This window comes from Stegodyphus dumicola, chromosome 4 (genome assembly GCF_044657685.1).
Source record: "Stegodyphus dumicola isolate Sdum_Otavi_A_Nest chromosome 4, ASM4465768v1".
Taxonomy (NCBI): Eukaryota; Metazoa; Arthropoda; class Arachnida; order Araneae; family Eresidae; genus Stegodyphus; species Stegodyphus dumicola.
Genome location: NC_140771.1, coordinates 7,236,527 through 7,262,429, shown reverse-complemented (window position 1 = coordinate 7,262,429; position 25,903 = coordinate 7,236,527). Strand labels below are relative to the sequence as shown.

At 33.5% G+C, this 25,903-nt stretch overlaps 1 protein-coding gene and 1 pseudogene across 1 annotated transcript in view; one reads left to right on the top strand and one right to left on the bottom strand.

Annotated features, from left to right (window-relative positions):
* The window catches only part of LOC118204773 (beta-1,4-galactosyltransferase galt-1-like), a 364,288-nt gene that overhangs the window by 81,644 nt on the left and 256,741 nt on the right, over nt 1–25,903 (top strand). The window lies entirely within an intron of this gene.
* On the bottom strand, nt 11,539–12,160 carry LOC118187680 (histone-lysine N-methyltransferase SETMAR pseudogene; annotated as a pseudogene).

Here is a 25,903-nt window from a genome sequence, read left to right as displayed (position 1 = left end):
TTTGTAGACACGTAATCTCTAACAATTTATATGTTCATTTCATTGTTTCATAATGAATTATTCTTTTCAGTTCATCACCAATTTCATTTTTTATTCGTTTCATTTCACCGTGAATTTAATTTTTTATTCTTTTCATCTATAGGCTTCTTCCCAATGAATGTAGTTACTTCTGCTTTTGAATTATTTTGTTGGGCTTATGTCCTTCTTTGTTGCTTCCCTTTCGTGAGTTATGGGGACGAATTTTCTTCAGTTATATTTTGTAAATGTTACCAGGAGTGATTTCAGCCAAACGCAGTCCTGTTACATTTACCTCAGTAGAGAATATCTTTATATGAGATGTAAGGATCAGGTTTTTTTTTTTTTAGCATGTTTCTCCTATCCCAGAACTTAGGTAACGAAATTCAGTTTTGAGAGCGTTTACAAATTCTATGGATCAGAATTCTGTAAGCATGAAGTTCAAGACTTCACGTTAAAACTATTGACTTCCATTTATACTACTATCTTTCATCATACTAATTCTTGTATGCGAAACTCTTGAATGATTTCAGAAGTTAATATGAAATTAACCAAAATTCTCTTTATACGGGCTTTTGAAGGGCTAACAAATAGAACATTTAAAACATAAAAATTTTAGATAAACTATTTCTGTAATTACCTAGTGATATGTCGTTACATTGTAAATATTTAGGATTACCTTTTCTGCTTTTCCCTCCCAAAAAAAGTTACTTTCTATTATATAAATAATATATAAGTTACTTTCTATTACATAATCTATTATAAAAATGGTAGATAATTATTTATATAATATAATAATTATATAAATAATAATTATAATAAATAATAATAATCTATTATATAAATAATATATAAGTTACTTTCTATTACATAATCTATTATAAAAATGGTAGATAATTATTTATATAATATAATAATTATATAAATAATAATTATAATAAATAATAATAATCTATTATATAAATAATCTGATATATAAATAATAGAATTTAGATTTCTTAAATGTAAGTGGGAAACTGAAACCATTATTTTCAATTTAATATTTGCACTGTAATGCACTATAAACATCATTATGAAATAGACGTTTTTATGTTCTGCAAAAATACATTTTAAGCTAAGAAAATGGACCTTCAAAGCTTATTTTCTTCAAATAAACTAGCCTACTAAATATTCCTAACGGTACTTAAGAACGCTTTGCGAATTTATCCTTTCGAATGCCATCGTCACAGACAAAACTTTTGAATTATTTCAAAAGGTGCAATCCATACATTTTAAGTACGTCGCACCAAGATATTCGTTCTATTCTGGACTTGGAATTTGTTTTCCGGTTGCGCGAATCTCGAATGCAAAATATTTCACTTTGATAAGAGGCTTACCACGTTTTCTTCTTGTTTAAGAATTCCCAGTATCTCCAAGCTTAGAAATCGAAGGTTTGATTCAGAAAGAAGTACCAACAAAGAACTCACAGAAACTTGAAAGAGAAATGCGAAAGGAATGTTGAAAGTTGCATTAATTCAATGAAAACAGAGATTCTTCGAATAAAAGCATTCGAACGCTGAAATAAAATCTTTATTAGAGATGTGTACTTCGCGATAAAGTTCTTATATGTTCTGATAGATAAAAACTGCATTGCAAAAGTTAAGTTCTGAACATTATAAGAATGTGGCAGAGCTGATATTAAGGTGATGTTGATGCGTGCGTACGTGTTCGTTATGAACTGAATGCACAAGTCCGATGAAAAATGAACAAAATTTTATTATTATCGCAACAAATAAAACAAAATCCTTAAATTCCATCAGATATTCGTACAGTATTACAATATCTCACAGTAATTATCTTTTAACTACTCAAACGTTCAACAGAAATTAATTCAAAACAGCTAGAGAAAGCTAATCCGCGAATTCGCTACAGTCAACAAGAGCAGTTTTCTAAACAAACTCTTAAAACAAAAACTAACTGAATGCCAACGCTAATGATTAAAAGTTACGGAGTGCCTATGGTTCAAAACCATGTACCTAACTAACTGAATTGATCTTTGGTCGTATCTTTATTTCTGGCCTCAACCTCCAAGGGTTTTAACCGGTATCATGAAGATTACAACCATTATACATTTGCTAGGTTTACATTAATAAAGATGTACATTAGTACATCAGCAGGCAGGGGCGAAAGTCAAACAAAATGAACGTTCATGAGGTTGAAAATCTGTACGAAGGATGTTCTGCGTCTTGCGCTATGCTGGCGTGAAGGCAGTCAGAGGAGAGTCAAGTGATCTCGAGAAGGCATCTGGTTGGTCAGCTTCGAAGTAAGCAAAGTTCGTTAAAAGTTCTTAATTAAGCTAGAAAATTGCTGAATTTGATATAACGTTTTGTATTTTGCTTTAAAACATAGTACATAGGAAAAATGGCTTATGAGAACCAATGCATTGAAGTTAGAGCTCGAAGCATAAAATCATAAAATAAACTTAATCCCTTAACTGCCGCGGAAAACGTACAAGATTCATTTCCCAGTGCCACTGTTTTTCCCACATGCGCGCGTAGTTATGCAATTTATTAGGGGGAAAACAAGTGCAAGTTTTACTTTCTAAAAACGGTTTACTTGCACAAAATAAAGAATAAAAAAAATGAATGCACAAAATTTAATGTTTTGTGTAAAAGTATAATAAAAGGATATACGTATTAAAAGTAATAAAAATGATGTTTTTATAATAAAAAAAGATTCTTAAAATGAAGTTTCAATCAATTCATTTTATGACCAGTAAAGTGTAATATCAGGTTTCAGTGTTATACCTTGTGAAATCAGTACGCCTAAAAAAACATATATTTCTTCTGAACTGGTTGAATGCCACGATTTCGTTCTTGGTTTTTCGTTTGCAAAATGTTGGTTCATAAACTATCTACAAAACGGTTAGTTTCAGTAACAATATGAAGCACGAGCTGTTCATCAAAAAAAATAATTCAAAAAAGATAAATGGGTTTGAAATATCCGTTATATCTTTCTTTATTCCTGGAAACTACTACAAAAAGTAAACGAAAACGGAGGACGCAGAATAAAATTTTAAAAAAATACGTTTTACTCAAATAAAACCAGCCAATACCGCGCAGTCATTACTTTCACCGCTTTAAACACACCCCTCTCTGCAATTTCTCCCCCACACTTCTCTGAAATAGTATCCTCCTTCGCATACTTTGTCAAGGCCATTGTGGTGTTGCATTCCAAAGCTTTGTAAATAATTTTACGGATAGCAGCGCAAAGCAAGTGATAGTATTTTGGAAGTGCGTATATATATCCCCGGGGCAGTTAACGCATCGGCTGAGCAAGGCGTATATATACGCCCGTGGCAGTTAACGCATCGGCTGAGCAAGGCGTATATATACGCCCGTGGCAGTTAAGGGGTTAAACTAAGTCCAGAACAGGTAAATAAAACTATTTACAGACTACAAGTTGAAGAATGGTATATACAGAATGAGTTGAAATAATAAGTTGCAGTTGTGGAATTGTAGTAAATTAAACTAGAATTTTAAGTCAATACTCGTAAAATAATCGAAAGCGGCTATGCCTACTTCGATTTTACTCATCTATGATTTCGAGTTCTGAATTTTTGATGGAATTCTTTTTGCTAACTGAATTGAGAGGTTTTCTTCCTTTTTATAAGCTTTTTAAATCACGCTCGAGATTGTTCTAGCAATTTTTCGAAATCAAAAAGAGATATTTATTTATTAAATGTTATGTGCACGTGCTCTTGTACTTTTAGTTTTCCGGCTTAGGTTTCTTTTAAATATTCGTCACGCGCTGCACTGCACGGGGAATAAAACAATTGTATTTATAATTCTACTAACATTATCTATTTAAATACCAAATCCGTAACAACATGTTATCTGATGAGATTATTTACGTATATTTATTATGAAGGTAGTTCTTAGGGCGTATGAGGTATCTTTTGGATGAAAGGTTCATTCGCACGAGCTCTGTAATTAACATTTTTTTTCATTTACACTTACATCAAAAATTACATTGAGCCACTTTCTTTTTAAGCAAGTCTCCGGAATTCGTTAGGTAAAGAAATTACGTAAATACAATTTCCGCAGAATTAATTCGGGAATTTTTCTATCACATTTTTTTCTCTCGAGATATTGCCTTTACTCTGTCCTCAAGGATTAATCTAAGCATGCAACTCAAAGAAATTTACTAACTTGGGGTAATCTAATTTTTACGATTAAGAAACTAAAGCAAAATTACGAAACACTTTACTTAGTGAATTGGTAAAAATACGCCAGTAGTATTTGGTAGTGCTAGGAAATCGTGAAATAATGGTCCATTGGCTTTTCTTTAAAAAGACTGCCAATTTGTTGATAACATTCCTGTTGATGTGGTTATAAGGGAGTTGTCTGCCATAACCGTGGAGCCAGATTCGATTCCCAGAGAGGACATGAATGTTTGTAAGTGTATAGTATGCTTTCGGAATGGAGGATATCATCAAAGTAATGACCGTGCGATCGAAATTTACGGGTTGGTGTTATACGTTGGATATAAAAATGATAGATTTAAAAATAGGGAAGAGAGGAGCATAAAAATATTTGATTTCTATATCTGTACTGCGGGGAAAAACGTCGACAGCTCTACATCTCCCGTTCTTCTGGGCCAAATGACGAAATTAAACTTGCTTTTTTCATGTCTCCTTAAAAGCGAGACTTGAGATATATGTTAAATTTATATATAGCATTTTTCTACTCACAAAAGCGTACTTTGTCGGAAATGACATGCCAATTTTTTCCAGTAAAAAAATTATAATTACTACGCAAAAACAAGAATTCGGTTTCCGGGCAGGAAGACAGATTTTTCGTTGCACAAAACTAAATGTTATCCTTTGGCCCACTGAGCAAAAAGACACTAAAGTTGGTGCGCCAACCGATTTGATTCACTGTTCTACCAAGAGCTTCAAATGTAAACAAATGGAGGCTCGTTAGGCCTAATGCCAGTTATAGATTGTTGATAATTCTACAGCTATTGCGTGCAGATTAATTAAGCCATTAAAACTTTAAGCGAAACATAACAGCAACATAATTCAATCACTTTTAAAGCAAAAAATGCACAATTTGCAAGAATAAAATACTGAGCATGTGAGGATCTTAAGTTTTACTAACATTTATTTTATTTTAAAACTTTACTATCTTTTCTTATTTTCTACTTCCGTCCAGAATTAAATGTGTTAACTTGTTTATGCAAAATGTACTTGCTAACGCCCAAGTATTTAAGCAGTGTGCTTTTTGCCAAGAGAGAGAGAGAGAGGAAGTGAGCCTCCTTGCCACTGCATGACACGCGAGTTTTCAATCAGCTGCTGTTAGCCTTTAAGGCCAGAGGTTTAGTCCTCTTGATATTTGAAAACGTATTGTAGTTTCGGCAGTTTGCGTACTACGTACGTAACCTTTTAAAAGACCAGTCTTAGTGTTAGACATTCGTAAACTAATTCAAAGTTAGCTCTTATTTAGAAGTTGAGTTAGTAGTTTTGTATTTTTGCGTTCAGACCACAAGTGGTTGGTCTCTGTATCCCGAAGTGCGGGAGCATCTGTAATCTTATAGAGAATAAAGGGAAAAGTCAACCCTTCCTGGTGGTATTGTCCATTCCACACATATCTGAACATAGCTTGAGTAAGCTCCCTGTTCCCATTCAGGACACATCATGCTTCCAAAGCAAATAAAAAGACATGCAAGTCCTGACAAGCTCAGAGAGCTAGGTATCAGGATATGAAAATATGTATTTTTGTATTTGTTTAATGCGGCCGATTGCAATGAAAAAGGGAGATGCACAACTAGATGATATAGCAGTCTCATATATAAAACTCATTTTTGAGTTATGCGAGATAAATACGCACGTACGTACAGGCGTCAAGAAAAAGGTCTCGTCCGAGCCCATCTTAAATGCAGTTTACAATCCAAGACGGAAGAAAGAGCCCTTTATTCTATCCGCACGTATAGGTGCTATCCAGAAAAATCATTCAAATGGATTGAGAGTGGTGAAAATGGATATTTTCATTGAAATGTGATTCTCGAAATTTTTCGTGATTGCAATACTTACTTCGTACAAGAGCGTAATAAAAACAATGCGTTTTGACGACAAATTATTTCTGACGATTTTTTTCTGAATGAAGTAACTTCTGAGAAAAAAAAAAAAAAAAAAAAAAAAAAAAAAACAGACATGCTGGGCAAAACAGGCGATTTTTGAACTAACATGGGCAAAGTTAATTATAACTTAAGGATTATGTGTTCACGTTTTTGTATTTTTTCATTTTGCTTTGCGCGAACATTTAAATTTATTATTTTGATTCGCTATTAAATAATAATAAATACGATATTCTATCTCCCGTTTATACACATGCTACCGCGAAAGACCGAAATTAGAGAATGTCGACATTCACCGGAGAATATCAACATTCACCAAATACGTCGGTGAAAGATCGAGTATTGCATTACATTCTTGTACATTCGGACCCTCACCCGTGTATGTCGACAATCACAGATATGCTGTGGTGTAGGTAGAAAAGAGAGGTCATAAAGTGTCATAGTCATAAAGTGTCATAGTCAATAAATAAGATTTGAATCACTTAATTTAGTAAGTTTTTTTATTAGTATTATTTTATTTTCTCATTTAGAACGTACTGTATAATTAAGTAAGTTTTTGACTTCTATTATTTTCTTTTCTCATTTTGAATGTACCTTGTGTAAGTTCTTATATTCTTAAGTTCTTATTTTCAGTCTTAAGTGCGTTTTTTCGAGACTGAATGACGGAGAAGAAAATATGATAGTTTTATATGTTCAACATTCCCCATTAGTACCTGGTGAATGTCGACATTTACCGGTGTAGGTCAGAAATATGAGTATTTGGAAAATATTTCGGACATACACCTATGTGAATATTGAAATTCACCGGTAAAAGTCGACATTCCGAAAATTGTCATTACATTTTTTTAATTGAATTATTTTATTTAGATTAAATATGATGTTATGTTTTTTTCTGCTTAATAGAAGATGTTCATTCAGATTAATTGCGAAATAAATAATTAAAATTTTGCTACAGTTTCAGAAATTTACGTTCTCAAGTTATGTTACCTGAGTATTTGAGTTCCTTTTTGAGAGAAAATTTTTTGAATACCTAATTTAATTAATTAATCAAATGTGCTTTTAATTTACATTCTTCTTAAAATGTTTTATTGCTCATAATTGTTGAATTTTGAATTTATTATTTTGTATCGTAAAAATTTTGAGATAGTGGGTTACATTGTTTCAAAATCCACGTCGCCGTTAGGATTTGCTGTAAGAAATTGATTATTTCCTTTAAAATATTTTGGTATCAACTTTTGTAATGTTCGAAAATAATTCAAGGGAATAAATTATTCGTTACGACTACATAGATGAAAATTAAAAACCAGTAAGATCATTTTAATTACACTCTTCGAAGTTTGAGTAAATTCCCTACAGTTAACATAAAGCGTTTTAAGCTTTCATTAAAAATGGAAAAGTACTGTTTACTCTTTCTGTCATGTGTTTATAAAAATCCAATGGATGTTCTCAAACGCCATTTGTTTATAGATAAACATACAATGGCTAGTCTCTGCTGACTAATACTCTGCTAAGAATTTTTAAGTACTCTTTGCATGCATAATTGGAGGAATAAAGCTCATAAGAGTACTTAAACTAGAATTCAGCATTAAATTAAATATTACCTCTTAAGCAAAATTTGTATATGGTCATGATAAAAATTTGATCATGGAAGGATTTGTCAGAATAATTAAAGAGCTAAGAAAAGGGGAACATATTTAAACACGTAAGTGTTGTTTCTATGTATTATTCAATAATTGCGCTTTCCGAGAATTTCATTCCTATACTTATTTGACATGACATCAAATAATTTTGGAAGACAAGCGAATTTTTGAACTAAGCATTAAATATGTATACAAATAAACAATTTTTATATTTACTTTATAAGGTATTTCTCCCGTCTTCTTAGCATGCCTTCGTGGTGTAGTGGTCAGTATGCTCGGCGCGTATTCGAGAGGTCCGTGGTTCAGGTCCCGGCGAGGGCATTGATTATTTTTCACGTCTCGTGCTTCGAAAGAACCCAATGTCTCTACAGTGCCGCCCAAACTAAAAGGTGGTGGATGATGACTCTTCACCAGCAGGATTTGGTGATTGGGCCCCTAAAACCCCCGTCGCTCTTTAAAAGGGGGAGTATATAAGGTATTTCTCCCGCCTTCTTAGCGTGCCTTCATGGTGTAGTGGTCAGCACGGTTGGCACGTATTCCAGAGGTTCGTGGTTCGGTTCTAATTGCTAAATAATTTTAAAATGAGCATATCTTTCGAATTTCCGATACATAGTATTGCGCGCTGGAGGCAAAAATGTTTTTCCTGTACAACGTTGCCATTGCTCGTTTTGAAATCTTTTGAGTTTTTTAATAAAAAATTCGTTAAAGTTTTACAAAATATGAACTAGATAATAAAAAAATTCCAAATTTCAAATTTGGGCTTCCAGATGCCCATATTCGGAGAAGGATTACGTTATTCAAAATTGGATAGCTCTAGGTACCGTTGTTTCATCATAATGCAAGAAACATGCCTACATTTATGCAGATTCTTCATTATTTAATTTCTTTAAATATAATACAGGGCGATAATATTAGGTGACAACAATTTGAAAAGTGGAATAACGCTTGTAGTGAATCAACTCAAAATGCCAAAACGAAATTAATAGTCCTTCTGGGCAAATTGCCTCTTTGGACTAAAAAAAAAGGCTAAATTCTAGTGGGTTTTTTTTTTCAGAGATGGAATTATGTATTTATCCAGAAAAGTAATCAAGGGACCGTTGCTCATTCATTTCTTTTAATTATTAAAATGTGTAAAAAAATTGAAATTGTTTATGCAGTTAAACTTTAAGTCTTTCTAAGCTGATACAAAAGCACAGCATCTGTAATCCCTCGAAAGTTTCCGAAAACAGTAAAAAGTAAAAATAGAAATATTAAAATGTGACTTCGAAGTAGAAGTAAGAATATTTGATAGCTAGTTAAACATCGCAGTTTATATATTGCGACAGGGCGAAGGATTAGGAACAAGAGCACTGTCTGGAATGTATAGTACGTAAGTGTGTTAGGCCTACAGGGGTTGGACAAAAATATGGAAACACCTTTAAAAAAACATGTTTCTTTGCTTAATATGGTGTAGGAAACCCGTTGGCATCCAAAACAGCTTGCAGTCTTCTCGGAATGGATAAATAAAGTTCCTGCATGTTTGCCAAGGGAATATTATACTATTCTTCCTGCAAAACGGTGGCAAGTTCAGATAACGATGTTGGATGTGGATAACGAGAACGCACTTTCCGTTCGAATGTAGACCACAAAGGTTCGATAATATTCAGGTCTGGTGACTGTGGTGGCCAGGGGAGATGGGACAACTCATCCTCGTACTCAGAAAACCAGTCCTGGACAATGTGAGCTGTGTGAACAGGGGCTTTGTCGTCTTGGAAGACACCATCACCATCGGGGAACAAAGTTTGTATCATGGGATGAACTTGATCGTCCAAAATGTTCACATAAGTCTTGGCAGTCATGTGCCCTGACACAGTTATCATGGGGCTAGCAGAGAACCACGATATGGCTGCCCAAACCATAACAGAACCCCCGCCATGTTTCACTCTTGGCAACAAGCAGTCTGTACTATAGGCTTGAGATGACGTTCTCCAGACGTAAACTCGGCCAGAAGTGGGAAACAATCTGAAAGAAGACTCGTCAGACCATATTACTCGCTTCCACTGCTCTATAGTCAGGCTTTATGACTTAAACACCACCTTTTCTTGTTACGGGCATTAGCATCACTGATGAATGTCTTCTCAATTGCAGCACGGCCAGCAGTTCCCTGTTTATGAAGCTCCCTTCTAATTGTTTTGGTACTCGCAGGGTTCGGTAACACAATATTCATTTCAGCAGTAACTTTTGCAGCTGTGATCTTCTTATTTTTCGTCACAATTGCCCTTAATGATCGTCTGTCACGATCACTCAGGACACACTTTCGTCCGCGCTGTGATTTAGCAGATGATGTTTTTCCGCTTTTCAAATATGCGGAATAAATCTTCGATACAGTACCTCTTGAAACACTGAACACCTCGGCTACCTTGCTTACGGAAGCACCTACCATACGTGCTCCAACAATTTGCCCACGTTCGAAGTCTGTTAACTCTGACATAATGCAATGACAGCCTCACATAACAGTACTCCGACAACAACTGAACTGTTTAGCACATTTACGAAGTTGTATAGGTGGCGTCAGTAGTCAAAAACGCCAGCGCCACCTACATATTTCATTAAAATCAATCTTTCTTTTCAAACATGCATTTCACAAGGTGTTTCCATATTTTTGTCCATCGACTGTATTTTTTATCTTACATAGCAATGTTGCTACGTCTCTTCCTCTGTTTGCATTACAGATACACATATTCAAAGAACTAATAAAAAGGTATTTTTAGTACGCTGAAGCTGCGTAGCAAGAAATAAAATTTTATTAATAAAAATAATAATTAAATTTTCTTCAATAAAGAGAAAGAAAATCGTAATCTTGAATGCTGGTGAGGTAAAATTATTGAAAGTGCATGCTAGAGAATACAAAAGAGCAATAATTATAGAACATGATAAAAATATTAAAAATCAAATTAAACTGGAAAGACGAATGAATGTTTTTAAGAAAAATCATAAAATCAATTATTGTCATTAAAAGGAAATTAATTGACTTATTAAGGGGAATAAACTAATCCCCGTTCAAATAACAATAATTAATAGAAGTGATTATGTTGCATCGTCTATATTTGCAAGGACCTATTGTAAAAACACAAATCGGGAAGAGACTGAGCCCAAACTGATATGTATGGGGGAGGCATATCACTTGTTTTGCAGCACTTCTTCTAGAAGAGAAGTTCTCAGCCGGGGGAGATGGGAGGGAAGTTCATGATTTCAAAGAAAACTGCATTCAGATTTTATTTACCTGTTGCATATATAGTTATAGTTTATGAATATAAAAACTCCTTTTATTGAAGTTTTAGTATTAGGTTGTCCAGAAAATAATGCAGGTTTTTAACCTATATTTTTAAAGTATCATAATTCAACTCAAAAATAATTTTTTTAATCAAAATAAGCACCAGCTGAATCAATGCATTCTTGCCAACGAAATATAAGTTTATTTATGCCGGTGGAATAAAATTCTGGAGTTCTTAACGCCATAAAATCGTTAAAGGCGCTTTTGACCTCGTCTTGGTTTCTGAAGCATTTTTTCTGCAGAATGATTGAAAATAGGGTAATCGGTAGGCGAGAGGTCAGGCGAATATGGAGGAAGAGAGAGTGTCTCGTATCCCAATTCGTTTAATCTCTGTAGTGTCGGTTGCACGACGTGCGGCCGAGCATTGTCGTGGAGACTGGCCCTTTTCGTTTGGCCAATGCCGGGCACATGCGTTCCAATTTTTAGTGCATTTCCTCGATTTGCTTACAGTACTTATCTGCCGTAATCGTTTCGTCCAGATTTAGGAAGCTGTGGTGGATGAGACCGGCCGCAGACCACCATAAGTTTCTTTTGGTGCAAATTTGGCTTTGGAAAGTGTTGCGGTGTCTGACCGCGATCCAACCATTGAGCCGAATGTCGCCGGTTGTTAATCCACTTTCCATCGCACGGAACAATTCGATCAAGAAAAGGATCGTTTTTGTTGCGGAGAAGAAGAGCAAACGACACTTCATAACGGCGATTTTTTTTATTTTCGCTTCAATTCGTGAGGCACCCACTTATCGAGCTTTTTTGACTTTCCTATACGATTCAAGTGATCAGAAATCGTTTTTTTACTTACACCAAGCTCCTCCGCAAGCTCTGGAACAGCTGTGCACGGGTTTGTTTCAACTAAAGTCTTCAAATCGTCGTCATCAACAGCTGAAGAGCTTCCACGATGTTCTTGATCTTCCAAGTCAAATTCTCCACTGCGCAACTTTTGGTACCACCGTTGAACTGTAGATTCATTAACACTTTTCTTGCCCCATATTTTATTGACATTTCCAGCCGTTTGTGCTGCTCTGTGGCCTAACTTCTACTCATAAAAGTAAATTTGCCGAAAATCCCTTTTTGACATCTAAAAAAAAACACCTAGTAAATATTTTTTAAAATTATTTTGGAACAAAATGATTATTATAGACGCATAGAGAGAAAATAGAGCTTCAAAATGATATATAAATCTATGTAATTCAAAATACTTTTGTTGCTAAAAATGTACAGGAAAGATAAACAATTGCAAAAACCTGCATTATTTTCCGGACAACCCGATATTTATGAATATTTTCTGTTACTTTTCTTGTTTATTTTATAAAAACATTAAAAAATTATTTAAATAAGTTCATGAGAATTTTTCGGCAGTAGCAATCAGCAAAGGTTACTCCATTTATCTGAACGTAGTTAAGCTTTTGCATTCATGCCAGTAGGAACTCCACTGAATTATTAGTCCAAAGGGACTTTATCCCTGGAGGGACTATTGTTTTTGTTTTGCGATTTTGCGTCGAATCATTCTGAATGTCCGATTCACTTTTCAAACTGTTGCCACCGAATATTATCGCCCTGCATTCTATTTGAAGAAATTAAATAATGAAAAATCTGCATAAATGTATGTATGTTTCTCGCATTGGGATAAAACAGCGGTACCTACAACCATCCAATTTTGAATGACGTAATCCTACTGCGAATATGAGCATCTGGAAGCCAAAATTTGAAATTTGTTTTATTATCGATTTCATATTTTGTAAAACTTTAACGAATTTTTGATTAACAAACTCAAGGATTTCAATAGCGAGCCATGGCAACGTTGTACAGAAAAAACATTTTTATCTCCACCGCGGGAGACTGTGTATCGGAAATTCTAAAGACATGCTCAATTTAAAATTATTTTGCGATATTGCTATTGAACTGAATTTTATAGAAGTACGGAAACCATGATATTTAATAAATAAAAGTAACACACAAATGTTTAAAAAAAACACCCCTCTGGGCATAATTTAAAATCTGAAACCTTTCAGATTTTGTATTTCTTTTTTGTTCGAAGGACGTGCCTGCAGAATTTAGTAAAAGACGCCCTTTAAGCTGTAGCTAAAATTTTCTTCACTTTTATGGCTCTGAGTAATTTAAGTAATAAATGAAATTTTATTTATTACACCATTTTGCAACGATAATATCAAGTATTCACTCAAAGTACTGGACTCTAAGAGGGTTAAAACTTGCATCCGATTCAGGCGAGCAATTCTTTTAAACAATTTTGCTGTAGGCTTTATGATTGAAGAAAGGAGAGCAATTGTTTTGTTCTTGTCGGCGGAAAAGAACGCAGATTTTACATTTTCATTCACTCAGCTTTCAGCGTCAGGTTAAAGACCTTGCGTAGGAGTTCCTTGTTGACAGTCTCTGTGTTTGTGTTTGTAATGAAGAACCAAGTTTCCTTTTACATTGGGAATTCCAAAGTAATCTGTGGAGATGACTGCTTGCATCACATGAAAAAGCAGAAAAACTGCAATAAACAGTTGTTCTTGGGAAATGTTTTTTAGTTTGTGGTATACATGTAAGAAGTTGATACACCGAATTCTAATTTGTGTTCACTTCTGAACCCTTAGCTGCCAGTGTTAAATATCAAGTTTTATGTCTCTCAGAAGGGTTATACCGTCTGAAATGTTAATAAAAGTTTCATAGTTTTGAAGTGAAGAGAAGCAAGCAAAAGCATAACGTGAAATAAATATTTAACTCGTTAATGGTGTTTGAAACCTTACAATACAATTGTTCGATATTATTTTACTCATACCTCTGAGTTTTTTTATTCAGTACAAACTTTCAGTATACAATAAAGTTTCCTTCTTCTTTGCATGCTTATTCAGAAACAGAGATTATGCTTATGAACATTTTACAGTTCAATACTTAAAAAAAAAAAAAAACAAATTCCAGTCGTGTAGTGTAGTTGACTGTATGATAAAATTGCTCTATGTACATCAAATTGTAATATTTTCTCTCATCGTAAATAAAAAACGGTACCGAGTTATCAATTTCATATCCTAAATAAAATAAAAAATATAGGAAAGGTTTCAGATTTTAAGGGTCACCCAAAAAGTTTTGTTAAGGTTTTTTATTCTCTCGCTGAGCTCGCAGTCTACCAGTCTGCTGTTATACTACCTCCTACTACCACCTTCTTTTTTTTTTTTTTTTTTTGTCTTTTTATCTTTATTAAGCGTAATTTTCGTCACACTTACAACATATCCAATTCAACAGCAGAATTGCAAATATTTGAAAAGCAGAATAACAGTATACATTTAGAATTCACGATGCAGCATTAAGTATTGTCATACATGTGTTTGTTTTTTTAACCTTTTCTTCTTTTATCATATCAATGTTCATTTTTTTTTACTAAGATGATTTTACAAAATTTTATTCTGTCTTTTTACTACTAAAGTTTTGCGTGCTTACTTATTAAATGTTACATTCTTGGAGCTTACGACACGTAAAATTCGTCTAAAAAGCAAAATCACAAAATATTTAAAAACAACATATCTTCAAAATTTCTGAAGACAGTCTCACGCTTTGCAGATAAAAGCTTCTTCTCCGTAAAGTGTTGCCACTACTCGCTTTGAAATCGTTGAATTCGTTAATCGAAAATTCATTGAAGTTTTACAGTATATGAAATAGGTAATAAACAAATTCGAAATTCAGGCTTCCAGGTGCTCGTATTCGAGTGGAGAACTATGTTATTCAAACCTTGATGCTTCCGGGTACCTTTTTTTAATACAGTGCAAAAAACGTGCATATATTAATGCAAAATCTTCATAATTTAATTTTTTAAATATAGTACAGAGTGTTAATATTTTGTGCCAAGAATTTGAAGAATGATACAACGCATTTAAGTGTTTCGTCGCAAAATACCGTTTCGAGAATACAAATCATTATGATCCAGTATTATGCCTCACAGGTACAGTTGTTTCATACAGATCTGTGACTGTTTACCCACGAAATTCGTTTTATGGAATAAGACATTCTTTCAGCCAGATTGAACTTTTTAAAAAATCTCGAGCAATCTCCTTAACTTCCTTACTATAACTAAATCTTTAAATGAAATTTTATGAGGCGTTATGACAGATACACAGCGAAGCATCTGGCTTTTTAAATTTAATTTACTTGAGAGATGCATCTGAATATTTCTCTACCTGTTTAAAACTTACGCTCTTTTTGCAGTTACTTCCCAAATATGTTCTTGATTAAAATGTAAATTTGTAGGTATTTTTTTATTTTCAGAATGCTAAGTAATGAGTCTCGTCTGAGAAACAGTCCAGAAACATGAGGAAAAGTAGGTTTTCCATTACCCCCAGCTGATGATCGTCAGGTTTTCCATTACCCCCAGCTGATGATTAATGATTCGCGACGATGATTAACGAAATTTTGAAAACGAACGGAATAAATTGAGTTCCGATATGCATAATGGAAACATTTCGCTTCCTCATCTTCTTAATCATGCTTCCCATCAACTCAGGGGAAATATATGGATGCTTAAACCACGTATAAGTGGTTAGTTGTTTATACGTGCTTGATTACAGTTTTCTTACTGTTGTCATTATTCAACAAAATGTAGGAAATTGTAATAATAATTCCTAAAACAGAGCAAAAAGGTTTGAGCATTATTATTGCAATGCAATAAAGAATTATAAATATACCATTGTAAAGAAAGGCTTTAATATTATAATCTATATATATAAAGAAGAAAGTCTGTTTGTCCTCTAATGACTCAGTCACTACTATAATTATCGTCACCAAACTTTCTACAATTCTTCTCTGGGTTTTGGAAAATGTCGACGTCCACGTTTTTCGAAAAAAGTAGCTAAATCAGAGCTATTAATTAAAAACTTGTAAAAACTATAATTTTCGCCCTCATTTCTTCCGAGTGGCAACAGTCTCGCAAGCTGGAGATGAAAATCTGTTTTATTTCGAAAGTTGTTGCCACTGCTCGCTTTCAAATCGTAGAGTTTGTTAATAAAAAATTTCAAGTTTTACAATGAAATAAAAGTAGAATTGCCAAACATTAAATACATTTATTATCATTACATCTCGATTCCAAAAATTCTTGGGAAGCCATTTCTACTGCGTACGACTTTAATCAGACGAAATATTAATTAAAAACTCGCAAAACATTAATTTTTGCATTCATTTCTCCGAGTGGCAACAGTCTCGCGCGTTGGAGATAAAAATGCTTTATTTCGAAAAATGTTTCTACTGCTCGCTTTCAAATCGTAGAGTTTAATAAACAAAAATTTGTAAATTTTACAAAATCCATACATATAACAAAGAATATCTGTTTGTTAGTTCGCATTATTGATTTCTGATCAATTATGATGAATTTTTGCCATATTGAATCGACTAAAATTGAATATAGGTGAAATATTGGATGTAACTTGAGCTTTTACGACCATTTGGTCAAAAAAACGAAAATCATTAAAAACTGCGTGCCATTGTTGCTGATATAATGAGAGAGAATTAGCTTAATTTTCTATCGAAATTTTTTATGTGGGTTCCATATTGCATCAGACTGAAAAATGTATAACTATGAATCGTATTTTTTGCATCGTTATTAGAGAAGAATTACAGCGGTATCGTTCTCTCTGTCGTTAAATGCATTACTCTCAATATGACTTAACTGATATCCGGTACTTCCGCTAGTTATGCCATATTTAAGATATTCTAACGAGGATATTATTGGTAACTGTTGGATCGAAAATTTTCAAAGTTTTATGTAATCCGAGTAATACGGGTATATATTACTTCAAAAATATGCGTCAGTTAATGTAAAAAAGGACAGATATCCATAACAGAGAAATATTGTTCGCATATTTTTATACTTTTGTTTGTATATTTGTGTTATACGCTCATAATAAATTATAAAATATACAACTATTTGTACGCTTGTATTGTTAAATTATATGGCTGAATACCAATGTATACAAATATTGACTTTATAACCTTTAATTCTTAGTATAGCTTCGTGTACCCAAAACGTTTTAAATAAAAACGCTTAGAAAAGTATTTTTTTTTAATTGTATTATTTTAAAATAGTGTTACTGCACTTGTAAAAATGTTAGAGAACACTTTTATCTCCAGCTCACGACTGTCTATGGGAAATTCTAAAGATATGCTGCTTTTAAATATTTTTAGCCCAATGTGTCGTTAACCAAAACGCTTTCGAAACGTATATGCATCTGTAAATGAGAAAACGCCCGTTTGGGCATAATACAAAATCGGAAAACTTTTGTTGTTGTTGCTATTATTGCGACTAATCTCGCTTCTCTGATATCACGCTAGCCCACGAAATGCATCGTGGGAAGGGGATAATATTACGACTGCCGTTGGCCTTGGCCACTATGCAGGTGACAGTAGTACTTCGCTCAGTTCTGCCCCCAATTTTGAACGAGAGCTTCCTGCGGAGGGAATTCAAAGGCCTCCCATCCCTCTTTTCCTAACACCAAGCTCTCGAGAGGACTTCCGGCTAGTCGCATATTTACAATGTCCCCATGCTGCACAATCACGATACATATACAAACATTCATGCTTTCCGCGCGATTCGAACCCGGGACCTTCGGTATGGTAGTCACAGTGACTAACCACTGAGTCCTTTGGGCGGCTTTTATAATTATGTCAGTGGAACAGACGTTAAGAAAACAACTTAATAAAGAGTTTAGCATTTCTGCTTGTAAATAACTACCAGACTCTAACCATACATTGTCACGGTACCTGAAAAATTACCACGTTTGAGAGGTACTTTTCTTTTTCAATGAGAAATATTAAATCTATCCAATATAAACATCACTCACATTATTTATTAATTTAGAATTTAAAAACTATCTAAAAGAATGAAAGATAAAAATTTGAAAGGATTCAGATTTTAAATTACGTTCAAAGGGACTTTTTTTAACATTTTGCCTGTTACCTTTATTTATTAGATATCACGTTCTTCGCACTTAAACCATAAAATTCAGTTCAAAAGCAATATCGCAAAACAGTTTTAAATTGAGCATATCTTTAGAATTTCCGACACTGAGGCTCACGCTCTGGAGATAAAAATGTTTTCTTCTGTACAACGTTGCCATGGCTCGCTTTGAAATCCCCGAGTTTGTTAATCAAAAATTCCTCAAAGGTTTGCAAAATATAAAATCGATAATAAAACAAATTCTAAATTTCAAATTTGGTCTTCCACATGGCCATATTCATAACAGGATTACGTCATTCAAAATTCGATGGCTCTATGTACCGTTGTTTTATCGCGATGCGAGAAATAGACATACATTTATGCAGATTTTTCATTATTTAATTTCTTCAAATATAATGCAGGACAACATTCCGTGGCAACAGCTTGAAAAGTGAACCGGACATTTATAGTGAACCAAAGCAAAATCGCAAAACGGAAACGGTAGTCCTTCAGGGACAAAGCCTCTTTGCACTAATAATAATAGGCTCAATTTTAAAAAACAACTTTAGCTTATATTCTTTTCTTTTGCAGTGTTCGTTGACAAAAAAGTATAATCGCTTAGTAGTTATCATCTTTATTATTATAAATAATGAAGAAAGTTTTTGTATGTATCAAATCGACACTAATATTAAATATAGCAATTAAGGACGTCTGAAAGGAAAAAACTATTCCATATTTCATATTCCTTATTTAATTGTTAAGGAATAAGATGCTTTTATGCACTGACACATAAAATACTCGAAAGTACTTTCTTTCATTCCAGTTCATTTTGGAACATAATTAAAAGTAGTGATCATATTCAAGAAATTAAAGGTGTGATATTAATACAGCTTACTAAGTAATTTCTATTGCATCTAAACTCCCTGGACTGGAACGATTGATAAAATTAGCGTAACCAAAAAAAGTAATGCTCTTGGTTTATTATTAAAATCGTGAAAATGTTTTTTCAAATTACATTTTCTAGATCCAATGAAGTTATTAAAATCATTACTTTTTTATCCGTTTTAGAATAATTATTTTAAGCGGCTGCCCGCGCAAGAGGCTGGTAGATATTAAACTTATTGCTTGCGCAGAGATGTTAAAATATATGTTTACAATTCTGTTTATGCCAGCAAGAATTTAATCGTCTTAGCCATGTTTTAAAGGACGTTTTGGGGGAAAATTTAAATACATCGATTTGCCTTCTTTTTACCTTACAATCACCTACATTTAATATTTCTGCTTTATTTCCTTGATCACCAGCATAAAGATAACTTATGCGATACAATTCACTGTTTCTCGTTAGCTACGCTATAAAATCTAATAAAAGTACTTTTGTCGCAATATTTAGAAAGTTTACCAAATGATTATAAGTTATACTTTATTTCCTTTGGTGTACACTGCGAAAAAAAGGACATTTCTATATCTCCCGTTCTACTGGGCCGATTCACAAAATTCAAATTGCAATTTTGTCTCAAAAGCGCGACTTAAGATATATAGATTTATATACAACATTTTTCCAACATAGGTATTTTGGCACAAAATCGGACTTTTCTGAAGTAACATACCATTTTTTTTTTTTTTTTTTTTTTTTTTTTTTTTTTTAGATTTCGATTCTACGACTCAAATTACGCCTAGGTATTATTTTTTTTTTTTTTTTTTAGATTTCGATTCTACGACTCAAATTACGCCTAGGTATTATTTTTTTTTTTTTAATTTGGTGGAAAATTTACGGAGAAATTAAAAAATTTATCTTAGCGCAAATTTTTTCAGCTTGCGCCAAGAAGAGTTCACTTGGCGAACTTCTTAATATGTAGCAACCAATTTTCCTTTCCCTTTCATTTTGCCGGAACGGGAAAAAAAGCACCTCGTTCCTACTTTTTTACATTGTGCATGAGTGGAAAAAAAAGTCGCCTCGTTCTTACTTTTAAATAATTTACTAAGTAAGTGTTTAAACCACATCTGATGTCTTATCGCTTTCAACAAATATGCCAAATTTCAAAACGCGCCAATGTATAAAATCACGTATATCTTCGGAAATTTTGAATCAAATACTGTAATTTTTTGCAGGTATGCTTAGAAATACTTCTACTTTAAGATGATGGTAAAAATTTTACAGATTATAACTCAAAATTTGTTTTGTAAAATTTATAAAAGTTATTTAAAAATACAAATTTTAAAAATAAATCGTAAAAAATGGGCGAATTTTATTTGGAATGAACCGGAATTTCGAAATGTGAAATGAAGAATCAAGTAAGTTTAATAAAAAAAAGAAAGATTAATTAATATATATCAAACTCAATTAACATCGAGGAGCTAAAATTTTGGTACCTTATTTTTTAAGAATTACTTGTGCGATTTTTACAACACTTGGTGGTTTGGCGTGATTTGAGTCATAGAACGGAAATATGGAAAAAACTTGGTATGTTATTTCAGAAAAAGTCCGATTTTGTGTCAAAATCCCTATATTAGAACAATGATATATATAACTCTAATACATATCCTAAGTCGTGCTTTCAAGTGATGAAAAACGCAAGTTGAATTTCGTCAATCGGCCCAGTTGAACGGGAGATATAGAACTGTCTCGTTCTTTTTTTTGCGCAATGTACTCCTCTTAGTGTAGTTCGGCCAACTTAGAGAGTTCCTCACTTTTATTCTGTTAAACTAAGCGTCGAGGTACCAAGTGATATATATTTCCTTGTTTTACACGTTTTTATCGAAATGAAGTTTGTAAACCCTGTAGCTTACTTTCTTTTATTTGATTTTGACTAACTTTTCTTCTCTTTCTTGGTGAAGAATTTCACGCGCGAAAAACATGTTTGTGTAAAACTTCGTTTTAACGTTATTTATCTGTAGAATTCGTACGTTTTCCTTCGTCATAAGCATGGATTAATAACGTCTTGTTTGATTCCCCACTATATGGAAATTTTGAGGTTTCTCTCATTTTCACCAGTAGTTCTTTTATTCTCCTAGCAAGCCAAAGCAGCTATTTTTCTGTAAGCTTCTTTTCTTTTTCTTTTCTTTATCTTTTCAGTTTACCTTGATTCAAAGGAGAAGTATCAACTGTTTTATTCTTACTAATATTTCTCTGAATCTAGTTCTTTTTAAATAATCTTTGTACAGTATCTCTGTATTTATATTTTTATTGGGGGAGTATTTTTTCCCTTTTGCTTTATGTTTTTTTTTTTTTTTTTTTTTTTTTTTTTTTTTGTTTGTTATTTTGCCCTACAGAGAAAGCTAATTGGCGATTTGCGCTTCTTATCTATGGTTTATGGGATAAAATATGCATTTTGTCATGATACGTAATTAAGCGGGTTAATCTGCTATCTCGTAATTTAACGGGATTATCTAGGTTCTCACTTTGTTTTTCTCTTGGAACGTAAAGGTAATGGACTTGGGAAAACGTTACTAAGGAAAATAGTTTCTTTTTCTTTTCTTAGCGCCATTAAATAATCAATAATGAGCTTTACCAGATTTTATAGTTCTGTTCTGTGTAGTATCTCTTTAGTAAATTAACATTTGTTTTGTATTGCTTGCTTACTAAATCGTAGTGTTTTTATCATGTTCGTTTCTGAGTACGTAAAGATCCGGGAGTACTTACCTACAGTATAATGCAATAGTAAAAAACTGTGTTTTTAGTTTGCATAGACGTTAGGTATTTTTTGAAAGCAGGAAAGATAAAAAATGAACAACGCCTTCACCGGGAATCGAACCACGGACCTCTGGAATACGCATCCAACGTGCTGACCACTACACTACTAAGGCATGCTAAGAAGGCGGGAAAGATACCTTATATACTACCTCTTTTAAAGGGCGACTGGGCATTAAGGAACCCAATCGCCGAATTTTGGGGGTGAAGAAACATCATCCATCAGCCTTTTAGTTCGGGCGCCACTGTAGAGACATTAGATATTTTTTTAACGCAAGACAGATGAAAAACGAGCAACGCCCTCACCAGGAATCGAACCACGGACCTCTGAAATACGCGCCCAGCTTGCTGACCACTATACTACGAAGGCATGCTAAGAAGACGGGAGAAATACCTTATACGTTTTCCCAAATAAATCTGTTTTCTCGAGATGGAATACGTTTTTATTGGAGAACGAATATGAATACTATGCTTTTGGAAGAAATCGAACCTCAGATCTTAAAATTTTTCTTAAAAGTGCTGACCGTGGGGTAAACGCAATCAGTAGAATGTCTTAATTTCCTCATTTTCATCTTTTTCGTTGCACATAACAGGAAGACTGAGAACGAGCAATACTCAGACAATCATATCCGATTAATGACGAGTTACCATCGACCATATTTTAGTTTCGATACCACTATGCAGACCATTACGTTTCTTCATAAACAGTAACTTAAAGAACCGTCTCCTGTTCTTAAATCGAACTACGCATCTTACATTTACTGTCTTAGAATTGCTAAAAGTTATAACATAAAAGCATGCTTGGCAGGAATGCTTTTACGGAGGTCACTCTGAAATTTTTAAGATACGGGCAGATTATAAGTAGCAGAAAACAATTAACCCTCAGATTTGAAAATATTAACTATTTTTGCTTAGCAGACGATTTTTATTGGCCGACTGCAATTAGTTAAGTGTAGAATAAATTTTAGGCAGAAGGAAAAATGGTTGATGTGAAAACATTATCGTGCTATGATTTTCTATGATTTAAAAAAAAGGACGGAGTCAAGAAAAATGCGTTCAATGTCTACAACTAGCATTTGGAAATGAAGACAATCTCGTACTGCTGTATTCAGATGGTTTACAGGTAGCAACTCTCTTCACACACCGGAAGGTCGTGGGCAGCAGTCATCCCGGATGATATATCTGCCAAGCGAAAAATGTTAACCCACGATAATCCCTGCTCCTACCAAATGATACCGAAGGAACTTACCATTGGATCCGCCGCCATACATAAAATTGTTCTTGAAGAACTGCATATAAAAAACTAGTTTTTCCGTTGGTTTTGCCATAGTTTAACTGAGCACCAGAAAGAGGAGCTTGTCAGAATTAGTTCAGAAACCTTTAAATTGCTTGATAGAGGCCACTGCATTATTCCTAGAATCGTAATTGATGATGTAACGTACATAGCATTTTTGATATTCCAACACGTCAGAAAAGTAACATATATATGTTTGAAGATGATCCCCGCCGGCAGTGGAATAGAGAAAATTTGCCATACAAAACGTAATGTATGCCATTTTCTTAAGAAGTACAAGACTGATCAAAGCCATCAAGCTGGAAGGACAGAAGACATTCACAGCTAACTGGTACATTTACTATTTTAATACCGCTTATCTTTGAGTATTGTTCCCTCTTTTTTAACTAATTTTATGGCCCAAAAATCGATAGAAAAAAATTATGCGAGTAATTTAATTTCCTAAGAATGCGGTTACAGTTAGAACAAACAAATGAAAACTAGTCATGGATAAACTACTAGTAACGATCACAATATTATTTCTTTCAAAGAAATCTACATTTCGATTAAAATACATAGCAATATTAACATTAAAATACCGAACGCATATTGAGCTGAGATCTGATAGTAACTGAGTCTGCGCGACGTGTTCGGCTCAACTACTTTGTAACAACCCAGGGGCATCTCACATGAATGGGTCTTGATCGCAGATTCCAAGACGGACAACGGAGGAGCGGAAGAGAAAGGAGACAAAATACTCGAATTTTGAAAGATCGGACGCATCAGCAGTAGATAAAGTTGTAATGAGTTGGAACGTAAATAACAGAAGTAAGGTGAAATCTGATGTTTGGAACATTTCTGAAGTGTGAGATGACCTGCCACGCCTGGGTAGCTTAGCGAAAAATCTGCATAAAGTATGTTTCAAATAATAAATAAAAGAGAAAATAAAACGGATAAAATGCTAATACCAAAATACGAATGCAAACTGAATACACTGAATAAAAATAAAAATATTCGATGGAATACGGCTTACCAATTAACTAGTGAAACCTTGCAGTGAAAAACTGTATACAATAGAGGTAGGTCGAATGTTTTTAAAACTTTCAGAAGCTACAGCTTGAAAGCGTGGAGGAGAAATACTGTATATTAATAGGGACAGTAAAAACAATGCATTTAATAGTTAATATGCTAAAAAGTGCATTCAAATTAAAATCACTATTTGTTTAATAATTAATACATTAATAAGCTACAAAAAATATGAATATGAATATAGACTAAGCACAGGAGCAGCGAATAGGATATTATTATAGCAGTTATCCGTATGTATAATTATAGCAGTTATCCGTATGTATGTTATAGCAGCAAATGCATTTTTATTCTTTTAAACATAAAGAATAAAAGGAAACAATTATGTGCATAATAAACAAAGGGTTAACATAATATTGTCAAAATCTTATGTGCACTCTATTTATTATGCAAATATAGCTTCTCGATTATACAGTCAGTCAGTGAGATTGCGTCAGAAATAAATGTGATCCTTTCTTCATGAACGAGTGCGCATGCTCGCTTTTATGATAGATGACTGTACTTGGGATCATAATTACGCTAACTGTATGTAGCATTTGACAAATGATGGCTATGGCATTAGGCGTTTTACTGGATAAAAGAGAAAGAAATTCGAAGAGAAGCAAAATCAGCGCTTGGTTGAGATTTCAGGAAGTCGGCAGTTGCAGACTTATGGATTAAGCATTAAAGGAAATTGTATTAAATGTAATTCCTCGCATCTGGTTTCATTTTTCAGAAAAACTGTTTGATGCTTTGTAGTTTACAGCATAAGTACAACGCAGTGGTTTTCAATCTTTTTTACCCCATACACCCCTTTCACTACTGCTAGGCGATCATACCCTCCCCTTTCTAAAACACGAAAAAATACATATACATTTATTTAAATTTAGATTTTTAATGTGTTTTGTTTTTAATGTGATTTTTAATGTGTTTGAGCTGAGATCTGATAGTAGCTGAGCCTGCGCGACGTGTTCGGCTCAACTACGTTGTAACAACCCAGGAACATATCACATGAATGGGTCTTGATCGCAGATTCCAAGACGGACAACGGAGGAGCGGAAGAGAAAGGAGACAAAATACTCGGATTTTGAAAGATCGGACGCGTCAGCAGTAGATAAGATTGTAATGAGTTGGAACGTAAATAACAGAAGTAAGGGGAAATCTGATTTTAACAAAGAATTGTGAATTAAACAAGATAAACGTATGGTAAAGGTTGATTTATGAAATATGGGATTTTGTTAATCAAAAATTCGTTAAAGGTTTACAAATTATGAAATAGATAATAGAAAAAAATTCAAAATTCAAAATTCGAGCTTCCAGGTGCCCATGTTTGGGTGGAGGACTGCGTTATTAAAAATTGGATAGCTCTAAGTACCGTTAAGTTTCCACAGTGGAGAAACATGCATACATTCGTGCAGATTCCTGATTATTTAATTTCTTTAAATATAATACATGCGATTATATTTGGTGGCAACAATTTGAAATGAAATGCGATACGTCGGTTACAATGATTCAACGCAAAATGCTGTTTCAGTGCTAACGTGACTTTTGGACTAAAAATAAACTAGGCCTAACTTGTTTACTATATTTTATCCCTATTGTTAATATTTAAGTATATCCTGTTTGCTATTTTAAGAATAGGATATTAGCCTTGCACTATTGAAATTCTACACGAGGACGGAAAAAAAAAAAAAAAAAAAAAAAAAAAAAACTTTTCTTATAATTCTATAATACTAACCTCTACATTTGGACAATGAAATGCAGCATCATTCTGTACACTCTTTTGTCCTTAAAAACATAAAATTCATTGCAGCTATCAAGAAAAGAAAATGATTTGAAAATTGTTTCTGAAAATGATAGTTTATTATATACCGGG